A 22,564-nucleotide genomic window follows, 5' to 3' on the forward strand; every position below is an offset into this window, starting at 1 on the left:
TCACACACTTAGTACGTTGTGGTTGTATATTACAATGTGTCACCATCAACCTTTAAAAAAATAAGTGCTCTAAAAGGTTACAAGCTAACGTGGTTTATGAGTTGATGAATTTACAACGGAAAAACCACAGATGTCCAAAATAAGTGTCTTGTTTTCAAAAGAACACTGTGAATAAATAATTCTTGTATTTAGCACAAAAATTGCATTTATATATTTTGTTAGGGCTAAATAGTCATAAAAATATATTTTAAATTAAATATATTATTAATAAGCAGATACCTAATGTCACTAAACACTAAATTTCATTTTTCTCACAGTAAGAAAAATGTGACATCTGAGGTTTTACCCATGTGGTCTACATTTGATTGATGGCAAAATGTACAAAGTACATATTTTTGTATACTTAAGAATGTTATGCTACCACATTTTAAAGACAAAATGCCTCAAGGAAGGATGTTTTAGCAGGACAATAACCCAAAGCGCACTTCAACCCTTGTGAAAAACTTTTTCAAAACCAAAGAAATTCGATTAATCGAATAGCCTTAGCAAAGTCCTGACCTTAATTCTATTGAATGTCTATTTAATCTCATTGATCGATAAATTTCAGGTCGAAAACCAACAAGTAAACGTGATTTATTGAATACTCTGAAACAAGAATTGGGAAAAATCAAATTTATTGTTATTATAAAGCTGGTGGACTCAATGCCTTGTCACTCTCAAGCAGCAATCAATGCTAAGGGCTTCCTGACGAATTACTAAAGCAATTTACTTTAAAATAAAGCATTTTCAATTTTAAAAATGTTTAAAATAAAAATCTAATTCAAGTCTTTTTTTTTGCCAAAATACTTTTGCACGCGCATATTTTAATTAAATGAACTTTTAAGATTAGATTGCTTAAATTTAGTAAAAATTCATTTGTTTTTAGATTTGTAATCAATTTTTTGACATTTTAGTGAAAATTTGAAAAAAATTGGACTTTTCATTCAAAAATTATCTTAAGTTATGCTCTCGTCCGATTACTTTTGCACGCTATATATATATATATATATATATATATATATATATATATATATATATATATATATATATATATATATATATATATATATACATATATATATACATATATATATATATATATATATATATATATATATATATATATATATATATATATATATATATACATATATATATATACATATATATACACACACACACACACACACACACACACACACAAACACACACACACACACACACACACACACACATATATATATATATATATATATGTAAACACGCCTTACTTTAGCCAGCTTAATGCCATTTATTTTTCATTTTATGGTGATAGTCTTCTTATTTTGGCTTGGGTTAAATTTTATGTTCGTTGTGTCCGCCATTTTTTTAAAGTTATGAACTAATTCTTGTCCATAAAATTATATCATTCTTTTTTTTGGCATGCTTAAAAAGAAAGGGGAAGAAAAAATTACCAATTAGTTTGATTTCGTCAAAATGTGATTTAAGTAATTTTAGCACTAAGGTCTTTAATTGCTTCTTTTTATTCCTCGGTCTTTAGTGTTGCTAAGGTAAAATTTAACGTTAAGTTTACCAGTAAACTTTGAAAAATTACCGGCTGGTAAACTTCGAAATTTTTTATTAAAAAGAAAGATGATGTTTATTGTTGAATAAAATATATAATATTTAAAATGAATTAAAAACTTCATTTTATCACATAATATTTATAGCTGTTAAAATACTCACTTCGTGAAATATACGTTTTTTTTTTAATCTGCTGACAATTCTTTTATACAACTTGAGATAAAGCCTATTTTATGCAAATATAATATGAAAAGTTTTCAAGACACCAGATTATAGCGTATAAATTGTAGAATAAACATTTAAAACTAAAACTTTTTCAAAATTTCCACGATCAAAAATTACCGGTAAATTTACATCAATACTACCACTACACCACGACCGCTTATCAAATCATACTCGATAAATAATAAATTGTCAATGAAAAAACATTTAAAAATAAAAACTCTTAAATTATACATTTTAGGAAAATATTTATATTCTATATTAACTCTTATACAAATTTTCTTTCTAAAAAAATATAGAAAATGCAAGATAAAAATAATTACATAAAATTATATATATAAAAAACTCTTTATAAAAATTACACTAAAAATTCTGGTCTAAAAAATGTTTGAATAAAATATATATCTCATTGTGATTACTAATTTCTTTAACAATTAACAAAAAAACTTATTATTATTTTCTAAGCTGAAAAAAAATAATTGCATTCAGTAATCAAAATAAAAAAAAACATATATTGAGTAAAGTATAATAAACGAATAAAGTATATAAAAAATAATTGAAATATACATTGAAAGAATAAAATTAAAAATGAATATATAAGTTATAAGAAAAAATTTATGAGCTAACACATAGAAAAACATATTGCAAGTTTTTTAGTGCTTCTTCTACTAGTATTACTAACTCTCTACTAGTAACCAAAATGAGATTTATGATTTTTTTATTTTATAAAATTATTAATGTAAATTTTGTGAATGTTTACTGTAGAAGGGTGTAAATGATTAGAACCAACTTTGTTAGGAAAATCTCTCTGTATGACTTCAGTAGAAGTGTATAAATTTGACGATTTCTTATTTAATGCTTCATAAGATTTATTTTTAAGTTCTAAATTGTTTAGCTGATTCTTCTTGTCATCATAAAATGAACTGTTTGAAGTGAGACTATACTTTGGGTTAACAACTAATTATGAAAAAGTAATTAAAAAAATTAAATTGTTTAATGTTATATGTAAAATTGCAGTACTAAATACTATTATTAATTAGTTATTATAAAAAAAATTAAAATGCAATGGTATACTTATCAAATGTGTTTTGGTGAATTGCACATTAAAAACATAATATCCTATTAAATATTTACCGTACATTACTTAAAAACTGACAACAGAATTGTATGTGTTGTCACGGTCGTTTAGATATTAGAAAAAAGCGTAAAGTTTAGGTACGCATGCGCCAGTATTTGTAAAAAAATTTAAAGTTTTTAAAATGGCCACGGTTCATAGATACAGAGTAAATATTAGATGGCAACCATTTATTTGCATTTTTTGATGTTATGTTCAGTATTGTAAACTTTTTATTTTTTTTATCAATAGATAAGTATCATACTTTTAATATTAAGCAAATAAAATATGTTTACAAACCAATTAAAATACGCATATTTGTATTTTTGCGAAAGCTATTTTGGTGTAGAAGAGCAACTTGTTTATTTTTTTGAAATAAATTTTCAGACTTAAAAAATTTTAATAAAAAATTTAAAAATTTTTTTTACTTCTTTTATATTCTTTTCTTTATAGTTGATTACTTTTGGTCATTGCTTAAATTTAATTTTATAAAAATTGTATTTTTACTCGTTTGTGTAGTTAAGTAGTATGATTTTTCTCATAACTTTGTTTTGGTGCATTTTATTCGATCATGTTATAAAACTAAGGATCATTAAATGTGAAAAATAAAACAAAATACTTTAACTTAATTTACTACTTGAAAAGTAATGTTTACTTACATACACTGTGTAAAATATAAAAACACACACACACACACACACACACGCACACATATATATACACACACACACACACACACATATATATATATATATATATATATATATATATATATATATATATATATATATATATATATATATATGAATTACACGCACACATATATATATATATATATATATATATATATATATATATATATATATATATATATACACACACACACACATATATATATAAATATATATAATATTGCTAGATATAAATTTGTAAAAAAGTGATTAAAAGAAAGATTATCTGATCTAAATTCTGGGCACGTAAATATTTTATATGTTTTTATTTTTAGATGGAAAAGCATAACAACAATTTGAATTACTTGTGCAGAATTTGTTCAAAATGGGTAGGAAGAAGGCAGTATATAATGAACGATACCCTTAGAATGGTTGCAGAAATGACATAGTTGTTGAAAATGCACCTTTCACATTTCAAAAAAAAAAGAAAGGAAAGTTTGAAATTAAAGAAGCTCCTTGGGGTTGTATAACTGATTTACGTAATCATATTTTGAGATATCTTGAAAATTTGGAAAGGTATGTTAATTACTTCAAGAAAATTTTATGTGTTATTAATCTTAGAAAAATACGTCAAATGTTAGTTTTTTGCTTAAAACAATTATTTTCGTTGTTTATTCACAGCTTTACATATTGTTTTAGTTGTAATGGTCTGGTGCATCATAAGTTCATTCCAGATAAAGAAATTCAAATAAAAATAGGAGGAGATTATGGTGGGGGTAGTTTCAAGATGAGCTATCAGATTGTCAATACCCTAAACCCAAACAATACCGAAAGTACGATTGTTTTTAACATGTTTGAAGCAAAGGACTACAGAGTAAATATTAAAGTAGCCATGACAAGATTTCAAAAACAAGTAGAAAACCTCCAAATAATTAATTATAAGTATGTTCTGAAGTATCAATATATATATATATAAATATATATATATATATATATATATATATATATATATATATATATATATATATATATACATTTTATAGGGATTATAACATTAGAGTATTTATCTTCAGAGATTATGCGTTTCTGTGTGTGTTGTATGGCATCTCAGGAGCCTCAGGTATACTTATAAACTGATAATACCTCAGGTATACTGAATATATATATATATATATATATATATATATATATATATATATATATATATATATATATATATATGTATACTAATTTTGGTATTCATTTAATTATAATATGAAAATCTTAAGGTACTCACTGTTGTTTGTTCTGTAATGCAACAGCAGACGAAATGAAAATTTGCAGAAACGAAAGACCAGTAATTGATATCCGCACAATTGAAAGCCTTCAAATTGACTTTAAAAAATTTATGGAAAGTGGTGGTCTCAAGAAAAATGATAAGTATAACAATAATGTTATAACAGAGCCAATCTTGAGAATACCTCTAGATCAGATAAGTTTTTTATGTTTTTTTAATTTTGATTTACAGTTGCTTTTAGCATATTTAATTTATATATGTATATAAATTTATATATGTATATAAATTTATATATATATATAAATATATATATAAATATATATATATATATATATATATATATATATATATATATATATATATATATATATATATATATATATATATATATATATATATATATATATAGAGAGAGAGAGAGAGAGAGAGAGAGAGAGAGAGATTTTTATATATATAAAATAAAAATTATATATACAAAATTCTTATTTTTAGAAAAAAATTTATTACTTATGTTTATGCATAGGTTTCTTTACCAAGTCTGCATATTGCTCTTGGTGTTTATTTAAAATTTTTCAACATGTTCGAGGAAGAAGCACATGGTGTTGACATTATGATGGCAGCAAAAATGGTTTATCTGAACCTTATAATAGCTTTATTTTGAAACAAAAACAAATTTCTGTTTTGAAAAATTGTATCTCAGGTCTTGATGATCAAATTGAGTTAATTAGTGATGATTTTGCTACATCTATATTAACTAATCCAGATGAAGTAGAAAATATTATATCAATTTTCATCTGTGAATATGACTTTCTAACCAAAACCAAAGATAAAAAAGTAAGAAAGTAATTTAAGATTTATTTCAAAATTATTTTAAATTCCTTTACTTTTTAAAGTCGTAAACTTTTTTAAACTTTTTAAATTAAAATTATGTTTATCTTATAGATACAAGAGTGTAATACTTTGGAAAAAGAATATATTTTAAAGAAAAGTGAGGGACCATGTACTCAACAGATTGAGGTTATTTTGCAACAATTTAAAGTTCAACGTCAGGCGTATCACGGAAAAAGTTTCATAGGAAACCATGTACATAAAATGCTTAAAGTATGGTGCTATATTTATATATCTTTATAATTAGAGAGAGAGATTTCGGAGACATCATTGAGACGAATTTTGCATAAAGACCTTGGTATGACGCCATACAAAGTCCAATTGGTTCAGGAGTTGAAGCCAACTGACCATCCAATGCGTTTTCGCTTCGCTAAGTGGGCCTGCGATCGACTTACAGAAGATGCCGATTTTGCCAAAAAAATCATCTTTTCAGATGAAGCTCATTTTGATCTTGGCGGGTATGTAAACAAGCAAAATTGTCGCATTTGGGGCACAGAAAACCCGCACGCATACATTGAAAAGCCGATGCACCCAAAACGAGTCACTGTTTGGTGCGGATTTTGATCCAGAGGCATAATTGGGCCATTTTTCTTCGAAAATGAGCAAGGAGTGGCCCTTACAGTCAATGGCGATCGTTATCGGGCCATGTTGACCGAATTTTTGTTCACAAAAATTGAGGAGGATATTGGCAACATTTGGTTTCAACAGGACGGCGCTACGTGCCACACAGCCGAAGCTACACTCGATGTTTTGCGCCCTGTTTTTGAAGATCGCATTATCAGCAGCAGAGCTGATGTCGTTTGGCCACCTCGGAGCTGCGATTTGACACCGTTGGACTATTATTTGTGGGGTGCCCTGAAAGATGAGTGTTACGCCGACAAGCCAGAGACAATTGACGCTTTAAAGGACAATATTCGTGAAGCCATTGGTGAAATACAGCTGCACACAATCGATAATGTGCTTAAAAATTGGACCGATCGTGTAGGCTACTGCATGGCTAGCCGAGGCAGCCATTTGAATGAAATTATTTTCCATTATTAACCGGAAGGATTGTACTTTCAAATAAAAAAAGACATTTGAGAAAATATTCAGTAGTTTTTTTTATAGCATTTTCAAAAAAAAAAAAAATTATTTGGCGGACCCGTTATAATGTCTTCTCTTCTAAAAGTTCAATAACAGCAGTTCAATTAACACAACTTGGTATGTTTTTTTAGACATGAGGGGATTAAATGGTTAATGAAAACTCTTTCCAACCCATCGATAAATAAATTAATCTTTAATTACTTTTATTATTGAAAAAATTATAATCCGTTTTTGCAATAAGTAGTTTAAAGGGTATTATGGAAGTGAAATTATAAGTAAATATATAAACGTGTTTATAGTATGTTTGAGAACAAAATAAAATTTATATTAAATTAAAAATTTGCTTTACTATTGCTTTCTATTTATCTTTAGAAACACATATTGCTGATTTAATGCAGTTTTATCGCGCTAATTGGTCGGATGATTCAGTGCCACCGAAGTTAAATATGTTGGAAGAACATGCTATTCTGTTTTTGAAAAAATGGAGTGCTGGGTTTGGATATTACGGCGAACGAGGAGGCGAATCCATTCATCACGATTTTAATAAATTATTTACCATATATCAATCCATTCCTTCTCCAACAAAGCGGTTAAGCAGTATTATGAAATCCCACCATCAAAAAACAAACCCTATTAACAGAAAGCATAAACCAACCTTGAGAAAAAGAAATTTAATTATTTTAATGAATATTACAATTATAAAATGTTAAAAAGAAAAGTATAAATAATGTATTTAAAGTGTATAAAATATATTTAAAATATTTATAAAAAGATATATATATATCTTATAATATATATATCTTATAATATATATATTATAATATATATATTATAATATATATATATATATATATATATATATATATATATATATATATATATATATATATATATATGTGTATATATATATATATATATATATATATATATATATATATATATATATATATATATATAATACAAAATAAATTGTAAATATAAAAATATATTTAAATATTAGACAAAAAAGAAAAAGAAAGTTACCAAGTATATTTTTTTTCTTTGTTAGTTGCATTGCTTACTTGTACTAAAATTGATTATTTAACAAAGGATAATAATAATAATAATTAATAATATCAACAATATATAATATATTAGTATATAATATGGTCCTAATAGATACTAGTAGTTATTCCCCCCCCCCTCACTCTTATTTAATAATGTAATGTAATTGATTAATATTGGCTTATTTTCCTAATATTTTGTAGTGTTGATCAGTAGTATATAGCTTGTTTTCTTGTTTCTGAGGTTAGCGCGCTTGCCTCAGAAACAAGAGATCCTTGGTTCAAACCCATCTCTGAGCAAGTATTGCAACTACGGTAAGGAAGGAGGTGTGTCATCTTTCTGTTAAATGCTATTCTGCGGTGTTCTGTGCTAAGACGGTAAGGACTTCTTGGAACACCTAAAATAAGTGACGACACGTGCAATGGGACACGGGTTCTAAAACAGTGGTTTTGCTGCGTATATATTTTATGGACGTTACTGATACAACGGATACTGCAACTTTTTCTTAGGGGTGTCCATATTATATATACGCACAAAACCACGGACTTAGTCGTTGAAAAGATACAGATGTGTATTTTGTGACATTAAACGATTCTTAGGGGTCGTCCACAAATTACGTCACGCATTTTTTGACCGTTTTAGACTTACTCCTCCCCCCCCCCCACCTTTTTTAAACATCGTAACTCTTTAGTAACAAGTTCGTCGCAAAACCACTAACCCCTCCCCTTTTTCCTTTAAGCTCCCCACCACCTAAAGAAAAAACTCATAATTCTTTGTATCCGCCCTTGACGTACGCATTATTAATTACAAAATCAAGACCCCTCATGCATATTTTTTAAACATTAAAAATAAAGGATGTCAAAACTTTTTGTTAGTTCAACATTTTTATGTAATTAATTAAAAGACAGGTAGTTTAAAATTGCAAAGCATTAAAGTAAATAAACAAGATCAAAACTTTGTGTTAATTTTTCCTGCATTTATTTGTAAAAATGGGTATTAAAGACAGTCAGATGAGTTAAACTCATCATTTGTATAATATTATTAGTTTAATTGAAGAGCTAAAACTATATTAGAGTATAATTTTAATATATTATTATATACTCTATAAATCTCTCTAAGCTTAAAGTTAATAAAGGGAAATAAGTTTATAAAATAACTTTTAATTATATTTTCATGGCATCCAAATTTATTACAATTATACATACAGTTTTTCTTTATACAATCATAGTTTTTAAATCTCAAAGCTTTTAAACATTAAAAAATTAAAATCGAGTTTGAGCTTCTGACACATAAGAACATGACACTGTGCTTTAAATGATCAAATCATTTCCTTGAAGAGTTTTTAAAGATGTTGTCTAAAAAAAAAATTTAACAAAATAATAGTAGTATTTAGGAATGAACTTGCTTCAAAGTTATCATTAAATCTTAAAACAAAAAACCTTTTACACAATGAAAACTAAAAAAAGTCTTTTTCAGAAGGCCTAATGAAAAAAGAAGAAAAATAGTACTAACAAAATTAGCTATAAAATTAATCTTTGCTTCAATACTGTCTAAAGTTGAAATAGATAAAAAATTAAATTAAATAAGGCATTATATTAATCTATATGACATTATTAAAGTCTATAAATTAACATAAATATAAAAACAATACTACTAAATCATCAATCTTAATAATCATGATATATATCAATATTGTCTAACTGTACATTACCAGCTATTAATGCAATTTGATATCTAAAAAGTAAAATCCAACCATATTTAACTTGATCATAACATTATTTTAATTAATTCAACTTAAATTTTTTTATTTCTTTAAATTTTAATTAAATTAACTTATATGTGACTTAAATATTATATAAATACTACAATTATGACGACAAGTAAAGTCCTGTAAAAAATACTTAAATTTTAAGTATTTTTTACAAGACCATAATTGTCGTCATAATCGTTGATCCAATATTTCAACCCTATATATAAAAAATCGAGTAACTTGTTTAACTTTTAGTTTAATATGAATTCAAATTAACTTAAAAATTAAATTAAAAAGTTTTAAATCGTAAAGTTTTTAAACTTTAAAAATATGTAAAATCTGGTTTCAGCTTCTGTCACTTAAGAAAATGATACTGTGCTTTTAATGATCAAATTGTTTTCTTGAAGTGTTTTATAAAATCATCTAGGGAAAAAAATGTAAACAAAATAAATTTGAATCAAGAAAATTTAGGAATGAACTTCTTTCACTGTTTTCATTAAATGTCAAAATTAATACTAAAAAAAGGCACCTTTTAGACAATGAAAACTAAAAAAAGTCTACTGAAGAAAATTTAATGAAAGAAGAAGAGAAAATAGTACTAACAAAGTCAGCTATTAAATTAACCCCCACTTTAATGTCATTAAAGTTAAAGTAGATAAAATTATGTAAATTCAAAAAATTAAGAATCTTGAACAATATATGTTATAAAAACACAAACTAACATAAATATAAAATCATATATAATACTAATAAATATAAATAAGCATTGTCTAACTGTACATTACCAGCTACTAATGCAATTTGGTATTTAAATTAGTAAACCAAACCATATTTAAGTATTTTTTACAAGATTATAACTGTCGTCATAATAGTTGTTCCAATATTTCCAATATTATAGGGTTGAAATATTGGAACAACTAATATGATGATAATTATATAGTCTTCTAAAAATAGTACATATAAAAAAATAGATGTATTTTAGATTTAGTACATGTAAAAAAAACAAGTAACATTTTAACTTGATTAATTTTTAGTTTAATATGAATTAATAAAATTAACTTAAATTTCATGTAAGCTATGTATATTAATGTGTTTCTAAAAAATGCTTGTCTTGTATGCTCTTTTTAATTCCTGAAATATAATAAAACTTTACATAGCTTATACTTATGTAAACAGCTTATGTAATATGCCCATTTCTCTCTCTCTCTCTTTATATATATATATATATATAAATATATATATATATATATATATAATATATATATATGCATATATATATATGCATATATATATATATATATATTTATATATATGCATAAATATATAAATATATATATATATTTATATATATGCATAAATATATATATATATGCATAAATATATATATATAAATATATATATATATATATAATATATATATATATGCATATATATATATATATATATATATATATATATATATATATTTATATATATATATATATATATATATATATATATATATATATATATATATATATATATATATATATATGTATATATATATATTTGTTTAAATTTTATTACGTTTTTATATCTCTAATTTTATAACATAGTGGATTAAAATGCACCAGAACAAAATTCAAGAAAAAACTAAGCTCTTAACAAGCTAAACATGTTAAAATACATTTTTACAGAAAATTAAACTTAAGCAACAACCAAAAGAAGGTCAAAGTATAAAGAAAGTAATAATAATAATGAAGAAAATTTTTTTTTTAATTTGTACAGTTAGAAATTCTCAAAATTTATTTAAAAAAAATAAACAAACCACTCAATGTTACAAATAAAAGTTTTAGCCAAAATACAAATTAAAACTTTAAAAATAATTGGTTAGCGTATTTATTTATTTACTTATACAAAAAAGGCATTTACTTATTGATTTAGATCAGTAATATGGTTGCAACATTAACTTTTACAAAAATAAACTAAAAATAACAGTTGCTTTATAAAAAAGATTATGTAGCTAAGAACCGCAGCCATTTTAAAAACTCTGAAATTTATATAAACTTCTGGCACATGCGCACCTAAACTTAACGCTCGTAAACGACCGTGTTGTATAACTATTTAAAAAAAAAAGAAATTAATAAATACATGTCGTAAAGTTTATATTGACAAAAAATAAAACTAACCAATGGAATAATAAGTATCATACTTTTTATGAACAAATAAAATAATAACCCTAACAGCATATTTTTTAGGTAGATTAATAATACAAAGTGACATAAAATAATAAACATCGTAAAATACTTTATAGACAATGTAAATAGCAAATCTAACACTATTACTTTAAAAAAGTAGTAAAGCCTTTTACAAACATAATTCTTTTATAAACATTACAAACAAACTATTCTTGCCTTAAGTTTAGCCAAGTCTTTTAAAAATGAATCGGTTTTAATTGTACTCAGAACTCGGCGTTCCATTGCTGTGGCCATCCCACTGAGGCGGTCCTGATAAAGAGTCGATGGAAGGCAATTTTTGATAATCTTTAATTTTAAAAAAATTCTTTCTTCGCTGGCCACTGATACCAGGAGGGTAAGCAAACGTCTCAATGCTACATACACATTTGGAAAGATGTCAATGATACGGTTTTTTGTAATATAAGACAATGTTGTTTTGGGGCAACTATCGTTTGGCAACATTGGAGCTTATATTATTATTTCATGTCACTCCAAATTGATGTAGCTCTAAACAGCATCATAAATCTCATCAATGTGGTATCGCAAAAATTCGTCTATCCTTCTCTCCCAACGGGTTCAACTTAGAGGTTTTACAATCAAGTTGTTTACATAATTTGTTAATATATTTCATCTATGGGTTGATTCAGAAAAAAAATTATAAACCTCCTGAATATTGTTGAAAAAGAATAATAATATGGATTCAACTTTTATATATCAACAAAAGGAAAATCACTCAGTATAAAGGATAGTACACCTGAAAAAAAACCTGCTAGACGTTTTATCAGACAATTATCTGTTCAAATTGTCAAAGAATTACAAATTGTATGAGAACTCTCACTATTTAAAACAAAAGATATGATAGCAGTTCTTAGAAAAGGTACGATAGCAGTTCTTAGAAAAAGTATGGGCAAAAAGTCATCTGTTGAATCGAACATCTTTGAATCACTAAATGAAATTGTAGAAACTCTAAATTTTATGAAGTTGAAAACGTTATGGAGTATACATGGGGATTATTCTTGAAAGTTATTGTAAATATACTTGGTCCTGAATGGGAATAATGTAAACTCTGAAAGATTTTTAAATAGTAGAGTTCAAAGATGCCAGATACTTGGAATCAATGAAGTCAATCCAGAACCAAATTACAATTTATGTCTTATTCTAGAAAAGCTAAACTTGCAGAATGTTCAACTTAGTATAGCCCAGCGCTGGCCATGACAATCTCGCTGGCGAGAGCTGCATATAAATAATGACGTGGCCGAAGAGCCGCAATAAGTATGTTGCTATGCCAACTTCATCTTTAAAAAAAATAACTGGCGAACGTAAATTTAGATTTTTATACATTAATATTTTGATTTTTTAAATGGAAATTGTAATTTTATAAATAAACTTAGTATGTACACAATTTATATTTAGTATTTAGTTTTTTTCACAATAAAGAAAGTAAAAGCTATTCTTTAAACGCAAACTTGGCTACATAAAATCTGATTCTTTTTTATTCACACTAGAAAACCATTTGTAGAAAAAATTGAGAAAGTATCTCTAAATCATTTTTTTTTTTTTTGAATTAACACAATTACAACAACCATAAATTTCCTTATAAAAATAATTGTATGCAAGGTATAAAAATTTAAAGATAAAAAGGTTTCTTTGAGAAAAAAAATTAGTTTAATGTATATGAATTAAACTTGTTTTTATTCGAATTGAACATGCTTATAACCACTTAATAGCATAAGTTACTAAAAACTGCAAAATATCAAATAAACAAACGACTACACAATAAAAAAAAAATTTCAATGAACTTCAATTAAGTTCAAATTACTTTTATTTTTACAATTGAAAAATATCTTTCCATAATTCAGCAAAAAATTAGACATAACAGAGAGAATTCTTTTTATAACATCAATTATTTTTTGTAAAAGACCAAAAGACCATTAGAAAATTCTTCTTGTATAATAACTTGCAAAATTTACTATAAACTTATTAGGGACTAAGATTTTCAACACTACTGGTATGTTTTTTAAAATCTGGTTTCAAGCTTGTAGTTAATATTCTAAGCAACTGTAACAAATGTTCACTAGTAAGATTGGCACGATACTTTGATTTAACAAATTTCATAGTCAAAAATAAAGATTCATATGTATATGTTGCACCAAAAATTTAAATAAGTTTTATACTAATCCTTTTTAGTTGAGGATACTTAACTTCACGAACCATTTTCCAAAAAACTAATAAAGCTAGTGTTTTATGCAGTATTTGAAGATTTTGATCTTCTTGGAGATCTAGTAATTCTATTTTATATCGAGATGTTTCTTCAAGTGTATTTTCTGGTATTGGACAACCATCACTAATTATATCAATTAAAAAAGGGTTTGCTAAAAATGCTAATGATGATTTAAGAGCATACAAATCTTTAAACCTGTTTTGAAAGTCTTCGATAAATTCTGTAGTTTTTTCCGGTATGATTCAATCTTATGATCATCATACTGAATTGTAGGATTAGGATTATGAATCATCTTCTTCATTTGAAGAAAATGATTAAAAGTTTTTAAGGTAAGATCTTTCTGAAATAGAGCAATTTTTTTTTGAAAACTAAATATAGTCTAAGCAAGATCAGATATATTTTTTTCTTTTCCCTGACAAATTCAGATTTTGTAAATGTTGCATTACATCAATTAAAAATAAAAGCAAAAAATTCACATCATCAAAGATTTCAAATGCTTTTCAAGCAAAAAACATTTAATTTGTTCTAATAGTTTTACAAACCTATAAAGAACGTCACTACTTAAAAGCCACCTTACAGCACAGTAAAACGACAAGTCACTTGGTTTGTCAGCAAGATCTAATTCACTAATGAAATTTTTAAACTGTCTGTGATTTTTTGCAACAGATCGAATATAATTTACAAACTCCAGCACTGACTTAAAAACAATTGGAAAATTAAGATGTTTTGCTGCTAAATGTTCTCGATGAACCACACAATGAACTGGGATACTCTGGGTACGTAGGATCACTATTTAGTAAACCCATAAGCCCAATGTGTTTTCCAACCATTGCTGTTGCACCATCTGACATTTTAAGAGCTGCATGCGGCTCGCGAGCCGCTATTTGGCTATCCCTGGTATAGTCTTTGATTTAAAATTTGTTAATTCAGTATTTGGTTATCATCTCATGCTGGCTTGAAAGCATGTCTTTGGTGTAAGGGATTACTAATAACAGAGTCAGGAAAACTGAGATCTCTGGAAAGTTTGGATTATTTTATTCCAAATACGCTGAGACTGGATTTAATAAGACACTTATGAAAGATTGCATGAATGTAATAAATCCCAGAATTATCTTCCTAGAGGAGGATTCGATAACCTTAATACAGTATCTTGTAGCGTGGTTTTGATGAGTGGTTGAAATCAAAAATTATTCTTCAAAGAGGTTAACAAGGTAGGAGTTGTTATGGCAACAACTCAAATGCTATCATTAAACATTTTGATGTCATTAAAAACACTCATTGTCATCTCACTCTCTTTGTTGAATGCCTTAAAAACTTCAGATCTGTTAAAGATGCTTGCTTTGGGAACACTTTAGAAAGCGGATTTGAGAAACCTATTTCCAAGTTAAAGAATTCATATATATCTTCACAAAATCTAGCTTTAATTTTTGGTAAAAATTAAATTTGAGTTGAAAAAATTATATTATTTTGTACTATGTAGTTTCATTTGTCAAGTATCATGGATACAGTTTAGGAAGATATGCTGAACAATGTGGTGAAGCAATACGTGCCAATTTTAAACCAATCTGGTCTTGACATAAAAGAAAGGACGAACATTCAGAGCATAGCGATAAACTTTTAACAGCTGTTAAACATTTTGGAGAAAGTAACCTAATGTTTATGTTTTTTTTTTCTAATTGAAAAAATAATTATATTCATTTTACTATATTATTACTTTTAATGTAGAAAAATAAATTTTTTAAAATTGTGAAGAAAATCCAATTAAAAGTTTATTTTTTTAAATTTCAGAGTCAAAAACTTTTGAGACATAGGCCAAGGAGGTTATGTGGATCAGAGTAGCCAATACTTCTGACTATTATTTCAGACTTCTAAAACAAAAATTTGTAAATTATTATTTCAGTCTTCTAAAATAGCCAACAAAAATTTATAAAAAGCAAAGTGCTCGGTCAATTACATATATACATGAGGCAAAAAAACACAAGAATTTGATCAACCTATAACTTCTTAGTTTAATTAAATTAAATGAATTAACCTTGAGGCTAATATAAAAAAAACCCTCTAAAAAATCATTATAAAGCTAGTTTATCTAACTAGTCGCTAGCTCATTTCTTACTGGGAAGAGGCTAGAAAAGCTAAAAACAAACAAACATGGAATTTTGCATAAAATACCATCAAAAAAAGGAAAATTGCTTTCCCATGAAACCATCGATCTTGTTAATAGCTTTTATCGCAGTGATCAGTACATATAAATTAATGACTTAAAGCATCAATTCTCCAGTTTTTCCAGCGTGTTTTTTAAAAACAACCTTTTTTCAGTTTTTCCAGCAGACACCCTGTAGTAGTTGAATGCAGCATTGTCAAAAATGTTTACAAAATATATAAAATAACTAAACAAATTTTTTCAAAAAAATTAGATTTTCCTTCTTTTCTTCTTACAAATCAAGCAATATTTTTGAATTTTGAAAAATTCAAACGTTGCAAATAAGCTAAAATGCACATTGTCTAGGTATGTTTTAAGGAATATATTCTGATTGATTTGATGGATCCTGCGCATAGAAGATATAAATTAAAAATAAATAAAAACTATTATGACACTGGTCAGGACCTGAACTTAAATAAACAAGTTAAACATTGAACTATTTTAGTCTTTTCTTTTCATAATTGTTTAATGGTAGATTTTTAATTTCATAATGGTAGCTTTTTGATTTTATAATGCTAGATTTTGGTACTAATTTTACTGTTTAATAACACTATTATCTAATACTAATTTCTTGAAATGTTCAATATAATCTATATCACACTTCTAGCCTACTCTACAATAACTGTTAAACAGCCGTCATTGCAAAACTCAAAATCGATATGTTACTCTAAAACGTCTTTCGAAACTATAAAATATGAGTTAACTTTGTTTATACAAACATCGTTATGGCAATACCAACAAGAAAAGAAAATAATACTAAAAGAAAATGCTTTCTAAACTTTCTATTATTGTTATCAGGTGACAGAGAAACATGACCCGGGCCAATGTATTTAAATCAAACTAACGCAGAACTGGAAAAATTTGAAAACATACGATATTCAAAAGGCTTGCAATTCTTTCATTTAAATATTCGTGGTCTGTGAAACAATCAATCTAACATCGTCAATCTATTTGTCTAAATAAGATAAATGATTGGTTTACAACAAATAAACTCTCATTAAACGTCAAAAAAACAAAGTATACATTATAAAAAGTCGCAAGGACTAAATCTTCCCCTTAAATTATCAGATCTATTTTCAAATAATAAAGAAATAAAACAGGAAGACTTTATACAGTTCTTAGGAATAGTTATTGACAACCATTTATCTTGACTTCCCTATATTAAATATTTACAATCAAAAGTTAGCAAAACCATCGGTATGATGTAACAAGTTCATCTTTATGTTAAAATGCTATGTCTTAAATTAGTTCACTTCTCTTTAATTTATTGTTTCATTAAGTATTAAATATTAGTTTTATTAAGTATTAATTATTATTAAATATTAAGCCAATATTAAATGGGGTTTTTCAAACAAAATATTAACATATTCGGATTGACTAAAACCCATAATAGCAAAGACAACCCTAGTGAATTATATGATATTGAGTGCCATACATTTTTAAACAGCACACATCAAAATGGACCTGGTGGAGGTGTTGCAGTTTATATATCCAATAAGTTAAGGTGGGTGAGACGTAACGATCTACAAATTAACGAAATAGAGAACATTTGTTTTGAAATAATTCTACAAAATACAATATAAAAAGAGTAAATTATTATGTGTCATGTATTGCCCACCAGAAGGCTCAAAATACCTAAACCCCAACTTCCCTAACCTATTTTCGGAAATAATATCTAAGTTTGATTCCATAGAAACAATATTTTTTAGGAGATCTCAATGTTAATTATTAAAACCAAACTATCATATCGAAATAAATCTATGCTACAATTCTATTGTTTCAAACAACTAACAAAAAGCGCAACAAGAACAACATTAACATTTTTTACCTTGATTGACATAATTTATTCAAATAATCCAACTCCAATATCAAAATCTTTTGTAATATCGATATCCCTTCGTGACCATGATCTGACAGGATGCATTTTAAATCCAATCATGCTAAGTACAAACCAAAAATAAAGTGTAGAAATTTTAAACAATACACTAAACAAAGCTGCAAGCAACCATTATTAGAGTTGAAAGTTACTGGAAGAGAAAAGATGAAGTTTATAAAGCAAGATAATGATTGACAGACGACTTAAAAGATTGCAAATTATATGAATCAGGAAAACAAGATAAAGGAAGCGAATTCTAAAGAACTGATGTTCAAGGAAAAAAACTAGACAAATAAGAGTTTTTGGAACACTTAGGAACAGTCACAGTAAAAGGATGAGACTTAATTGAGTGACGAGTAACATGAGAATGAATTTTAGTAGATGGCACAAGAGACGCTAGCTCTTTAAAACAGTGCCTATTGTAGTATTTGTAGAAAAGAGAAACACTACGACAATGTGATAATGGTTGGAGGTTGGCTGCATGAGCAGGTCCAACTATGTTTACAATGCGTTTTTGCACCATGTCTAAAAGAGAAAGGGCATCATTGGAAAATCCGCCCCAGAAATGGCAACATTATTCCATTCAAGGATGGATGAGATTTATAGAGATAAAGAATAGAATTCGGAGTAAGAAAGTGTTGAGCACAATAAAGAGATGCAACCTTAGCAGATGCTAATTTTGCAATGGCTTTAATATATGGTTTCTAAATGATAATTAGTTTGGTTTTCAACGTAAACGATCAACAAAACAGTTGTAACACAATTGTAACAGTTGTAACAGCTGCAACACAGTTTGTATATAACATAAAACGAAAAGTTGATGAAGATAAATTAGTTAGGGCAATATTTCTTGACTTGAGTAAGACATTTGACACTTTAAGTCACGGAATACTTATCAACAAGCTTAACAGTTATGGTGTTTGTGATACTGAACTCTGCTGGATTAAAGATTACCTATTTAACAGATTTCAAACAATTTTTTTTCAAAACACGATATCTAAAACAGGAAAAGTTGTATGTGGTGTACCTCAAGAATCCATATCAAGCCCTATACTTTTTGTTATTTACTTTAATGACCTGGCATCTTGCTTGAAACATACAAAATCTATTATTTATGCTGACAATACAGTCATATACATTCCTAGAAAAGATATATTTACTATAGAATCACATTTTTCATCCAATACGGAAGAAATCTCAAAATAGTGTATAAAAAACGAGCTAATACTCTACCTTGGAGTCGGTAAAACAGAGTCCATGCTGTTTGGTACAGGAAAATCTCTTTCAAGACAAGCAAACACAAATGTTTCTTACAACTTCAACTCAATGTTTCACCTTGAGCTATAATTACCTTGGCATCGACCTAGACCCGATGCTTAACATGAGTAATTATTTTAACAATGCTTATAAAAAAGCTTGTGACAGACTAAGACTACTTAAAAAAATTAGGTATTTGTTAACACCTCTTGCAGCAAAACACATTTAACAGTTGACTATTATACCCGTTTTAGCCTACTGCAGAAATCTTTGCCTCAACTTACTAAAATCAAAAACAGATAAGCTGGACTCTTTGCATAAACATGCATCTTGTATAATAAATGCAAACAACAAACACAAAATGAACTCAAAATCACCATTCTTACAAATTCTCATTGCATCTGTCTATTAGCGAAGCAATCCATTCTTGGTTTATTATGCTCAAGCTTTACTATCTACTTAGAAGTTGTCAACCATTTAAAAGCAACATGAAATAACTGCAACCTAATTTATATTCCAAAAATCCAATTTGAGTTTGCTAGAAGTTCTTTCTATTACTCTGGAGCAAAAACCAATAAAAATAAAACACAAAAAACCATCATCAACAAGTTCTCTAAACCTATCATTCACTAATGTTTGTGTTCTTTCGAAGTAACCTTTCTTTTGTTGAGTCTTATCTCTTCTTGTGATCTTAGTGTTGATGGTTATCTTCCTTTAACTCGTAAAGACTCCAATAGTCACATGCTTGGCCTATGCATTTACATTCTTAAGAAATCACCCATTTGTCGGGAAACTAGGTTAGAATCCACAGACAATATTTTTTTATGTGCTTTCGTTTAGCACCACTTTACTCTATCACCTTTCTCTTTGTTCTATATCGCTCTCCTTTATCTCAAGACTGCACACTTTTTGATGTTATTTCTGATCAAAATGACTAAGCCTTCTCTCTTTATCCGTTGACAATTTTTTTGTTGTTGACGACTTTAATGCTCATCACACTGAATGGCTTGGCTCTAGTGTCAGTGACTCTGCAGGCGTTAAGGCCCACAACTTTTGTCTTTCTCAACCTCTAACTTTAATAGTCAACTTTCCATCTCGCTTTCCAGACAACTCGAATAATTTACCTTCTCCACTCGACTTATGTTTTGTTTCTGATCCTAGTCAGTACACAGTTTCTCCACAGCCACCCTTAGGTACTTCTGATCACAGTTTGATTTCTTTAAAACTATTATCTCATTCTTCTTCATCATCAGAATCCCCCTATCATCGTACCTCTTACAACTACCTTAAAGCTGACTGGGAATCTTTCTGTGATTTTCTTCGTGATGGCCCTTGGGTAGAAATCTTTTGTCTTTATGCTGACAAATGTGCTTCGTATATAACTTCTTGGATTCAGGCTGGCATGGAATTTTTTATTCCCTCTCGAAGATTCTAAGCCAAGCCTCACTCTTCTCCTTGATTTTCCTCACTAATCGTAGTATAAAAGTTGTCCTCGATGAACAGCACTCTTCTTCATATACTGTAACTTCAGGGGTTCCTCAAGGTTCTTTCCTTGCCCTTATGCTTTTTTTAATTTACATTAAAGATCTTCCAGATATTCTCACATCTAAGGTGGTATTGTTCGCTGATGACACTACCATTTATTCTTGTTTTGATAAGAAGCCAACACTCACTGGTTGCTTTGAGGGTGCATTTGAGCTTGAAAAGGATCTCACTCCTGCTACAGCATAGGGCTCACAGTGGCTGGTAAACTTTAATTCAGATAAACTCAATTTTTTTCAGCCAATCGTTATCGTAATAATTTAGATCTTCCTTTATTTATGAACGGTTTTTAGGATTAAATCTTATTTAATTCATCTTAATTCTAGGATTAAATTTTACTTCCGATCTTTTTTAGAAAACCATATATCAAATCTATTGCAAAATTAGCATCTACTAAGGTTGCATCTCTTTATTGTGCTCAACACTTTCTTACTTCGGATTCTATTCTTTATCTCTATAAATTTCAAGTCCGGTCTTGTAAGGAATAGTTGCCATATCTGGGGCAGATCTTCCAATGATACCCTTTCTCTTTTAGACAAGGTGCAAAAACGCATTGTAAACATAGTTGGACCTGCTCTTGCAGCCAACCTCCAACCATTATCACATTGTCGTAGTGTTTCTCTTTCTCTTTTCTACAAATACTACAATAGGCACTGTTTTAAAGAGCTAGCGTCTCTTGTGCCATCTACTAAAATTCATTCTCATGTTACTCGTCACTCAATTAAGTCTCATCCTTTTACTGTGACTGTTCCTAAGTGTTCCAAAAACTCTTATTTGTCTAGTTTTTTTCCTTGAACATCAGTTCTTTAGAATTCGCTTCCTTCATCTTGTTTTCTTGATTCATATAATTTGCAATCTTTTAAGTCGTCTGTCAATCGTAATCTTGCTCTATAAACTTCATCTTTTATCTTCCAGTAACTTCCAATTCTAATAGTGGTTGCTTGCAGACTTGTTGGAAGAGAAAATGTTAAAAATAAATAAATAAAGTTAAAAATTTACTTTTAAATGCTTTTTTTTTTTTTTTACAACATTTCTAATAATCTTATTACCTCTATTGATTATAACTTTTATTATATTTTATAACATGACTTACATTGATAACAGTATTGTAATGATTTCTGAAATAATTTATCCTGTATAAATATTTGTCAAATAAAAATAAAATACAATTAATACAACTAAAACAAAACATATAATATATTATTTATTTTTATATAAAAACTAATTGAAAATTTTCTGTTGTAAGAAATAATCTGCATTTAAAAAATTAACAAACCTGTGTGTTTACAAAAATGTGTATGTGTAATTAGCAATATGAAGGGAATCATTGTTTGGCGATTTGCTTAGTGGAATGTAACATAAGTACCAAGTAACTGCGTACATCCACCATTGCATAGCTACTAATCTTCAAGATTTTTTTGTAAAATAAAAAACAAAGCTCTAATTGTATGCATTAACCTTTCCAGAAACTATACTTAATTCAGAATAAAAGGCTACATTCATACATGAAACTATACTTAATACAGATATACAAAAATTTATACTTTAGCCTTAAAAGTTAGCATAATAAAGTTATTTAATTTATATTTAATTTATTTCATA

At 27.3% G+C, this 22,564-nt stretch overlaps 2 long non-coding RNA genes across 4 annotated transcripts; one reads left to right on the top strand and one right to left on the bottom strand.

Annotated features, from left to right (window-relative positions):
* Nucleotides 1–3,907: 3,907 nt before the first annotated feature.
* LOC136083763 (uncharacterized) lies at nucleotides 3,908–7,611 on the top strand. Of its 2 annotated transcripts, none has more exons than XR_010640060.1 (6): nucleotides 3,908–4,185; nucleotides 4,309–4,551; nucleotides 4,653–4,729; nucleotides 4,878–5,719; nucleotides 5,828–6,973; nucleotides 7,229–7,611. It is a non-coding gene; the product is annotated as an uncharacterized LOC136083763 (long non-coding RNA). The 2 variants fall into 2 exon arrangements; XR_010640061.1 differs by having other exon boundaries at nucleotides 4,683–4,729.
* Nucleotides 7,612–9,044: 1,433 nt separating this feature from the next.
* Nucleotides 9,045–22,513, bottom strand: LOC136083764 (uncharacterized). Of its 2 annotated transcripts, XR_010640063.1 has the most exons (5): nucleotides 22,239–22,513; nucleotides 22,056–22,095; nucleotides 18,116–18,227; nucleotides 9,413–9,450; nucleotides 9,045–9,255 (listed from the first exon to the last, which is right to left on the bottom strand). It is a non-coding gene; the product is annotated as an uncharacterized LOC136083764 (long non-coding RNA). The 2 variants fall into 2 exon arrangements; XR_010640062.1 differs by lacking the exon at nucleotides 9,413–9,450 and having other exon boundaries at nucleotides 22,239–22,508.
* Between the last annotated feature and the right edge of the window lie 51 nt (nucleotides 22,514–22,564).

The sequence above is a fragment of the Hydra vulgaris genome, chromosome 08 (genome assembly GCF_038396675.1).
Source record: "Hydra vulgaris chromosome 08, alternate assembly HydraT2T_AEP".
Taxonomy (NCBI): Eukaryota; Metazoa; Cnidaria; class Hydrozoa; order Anthoathecata; family Hydridae; genus Hydra; species Hydra vulgaris.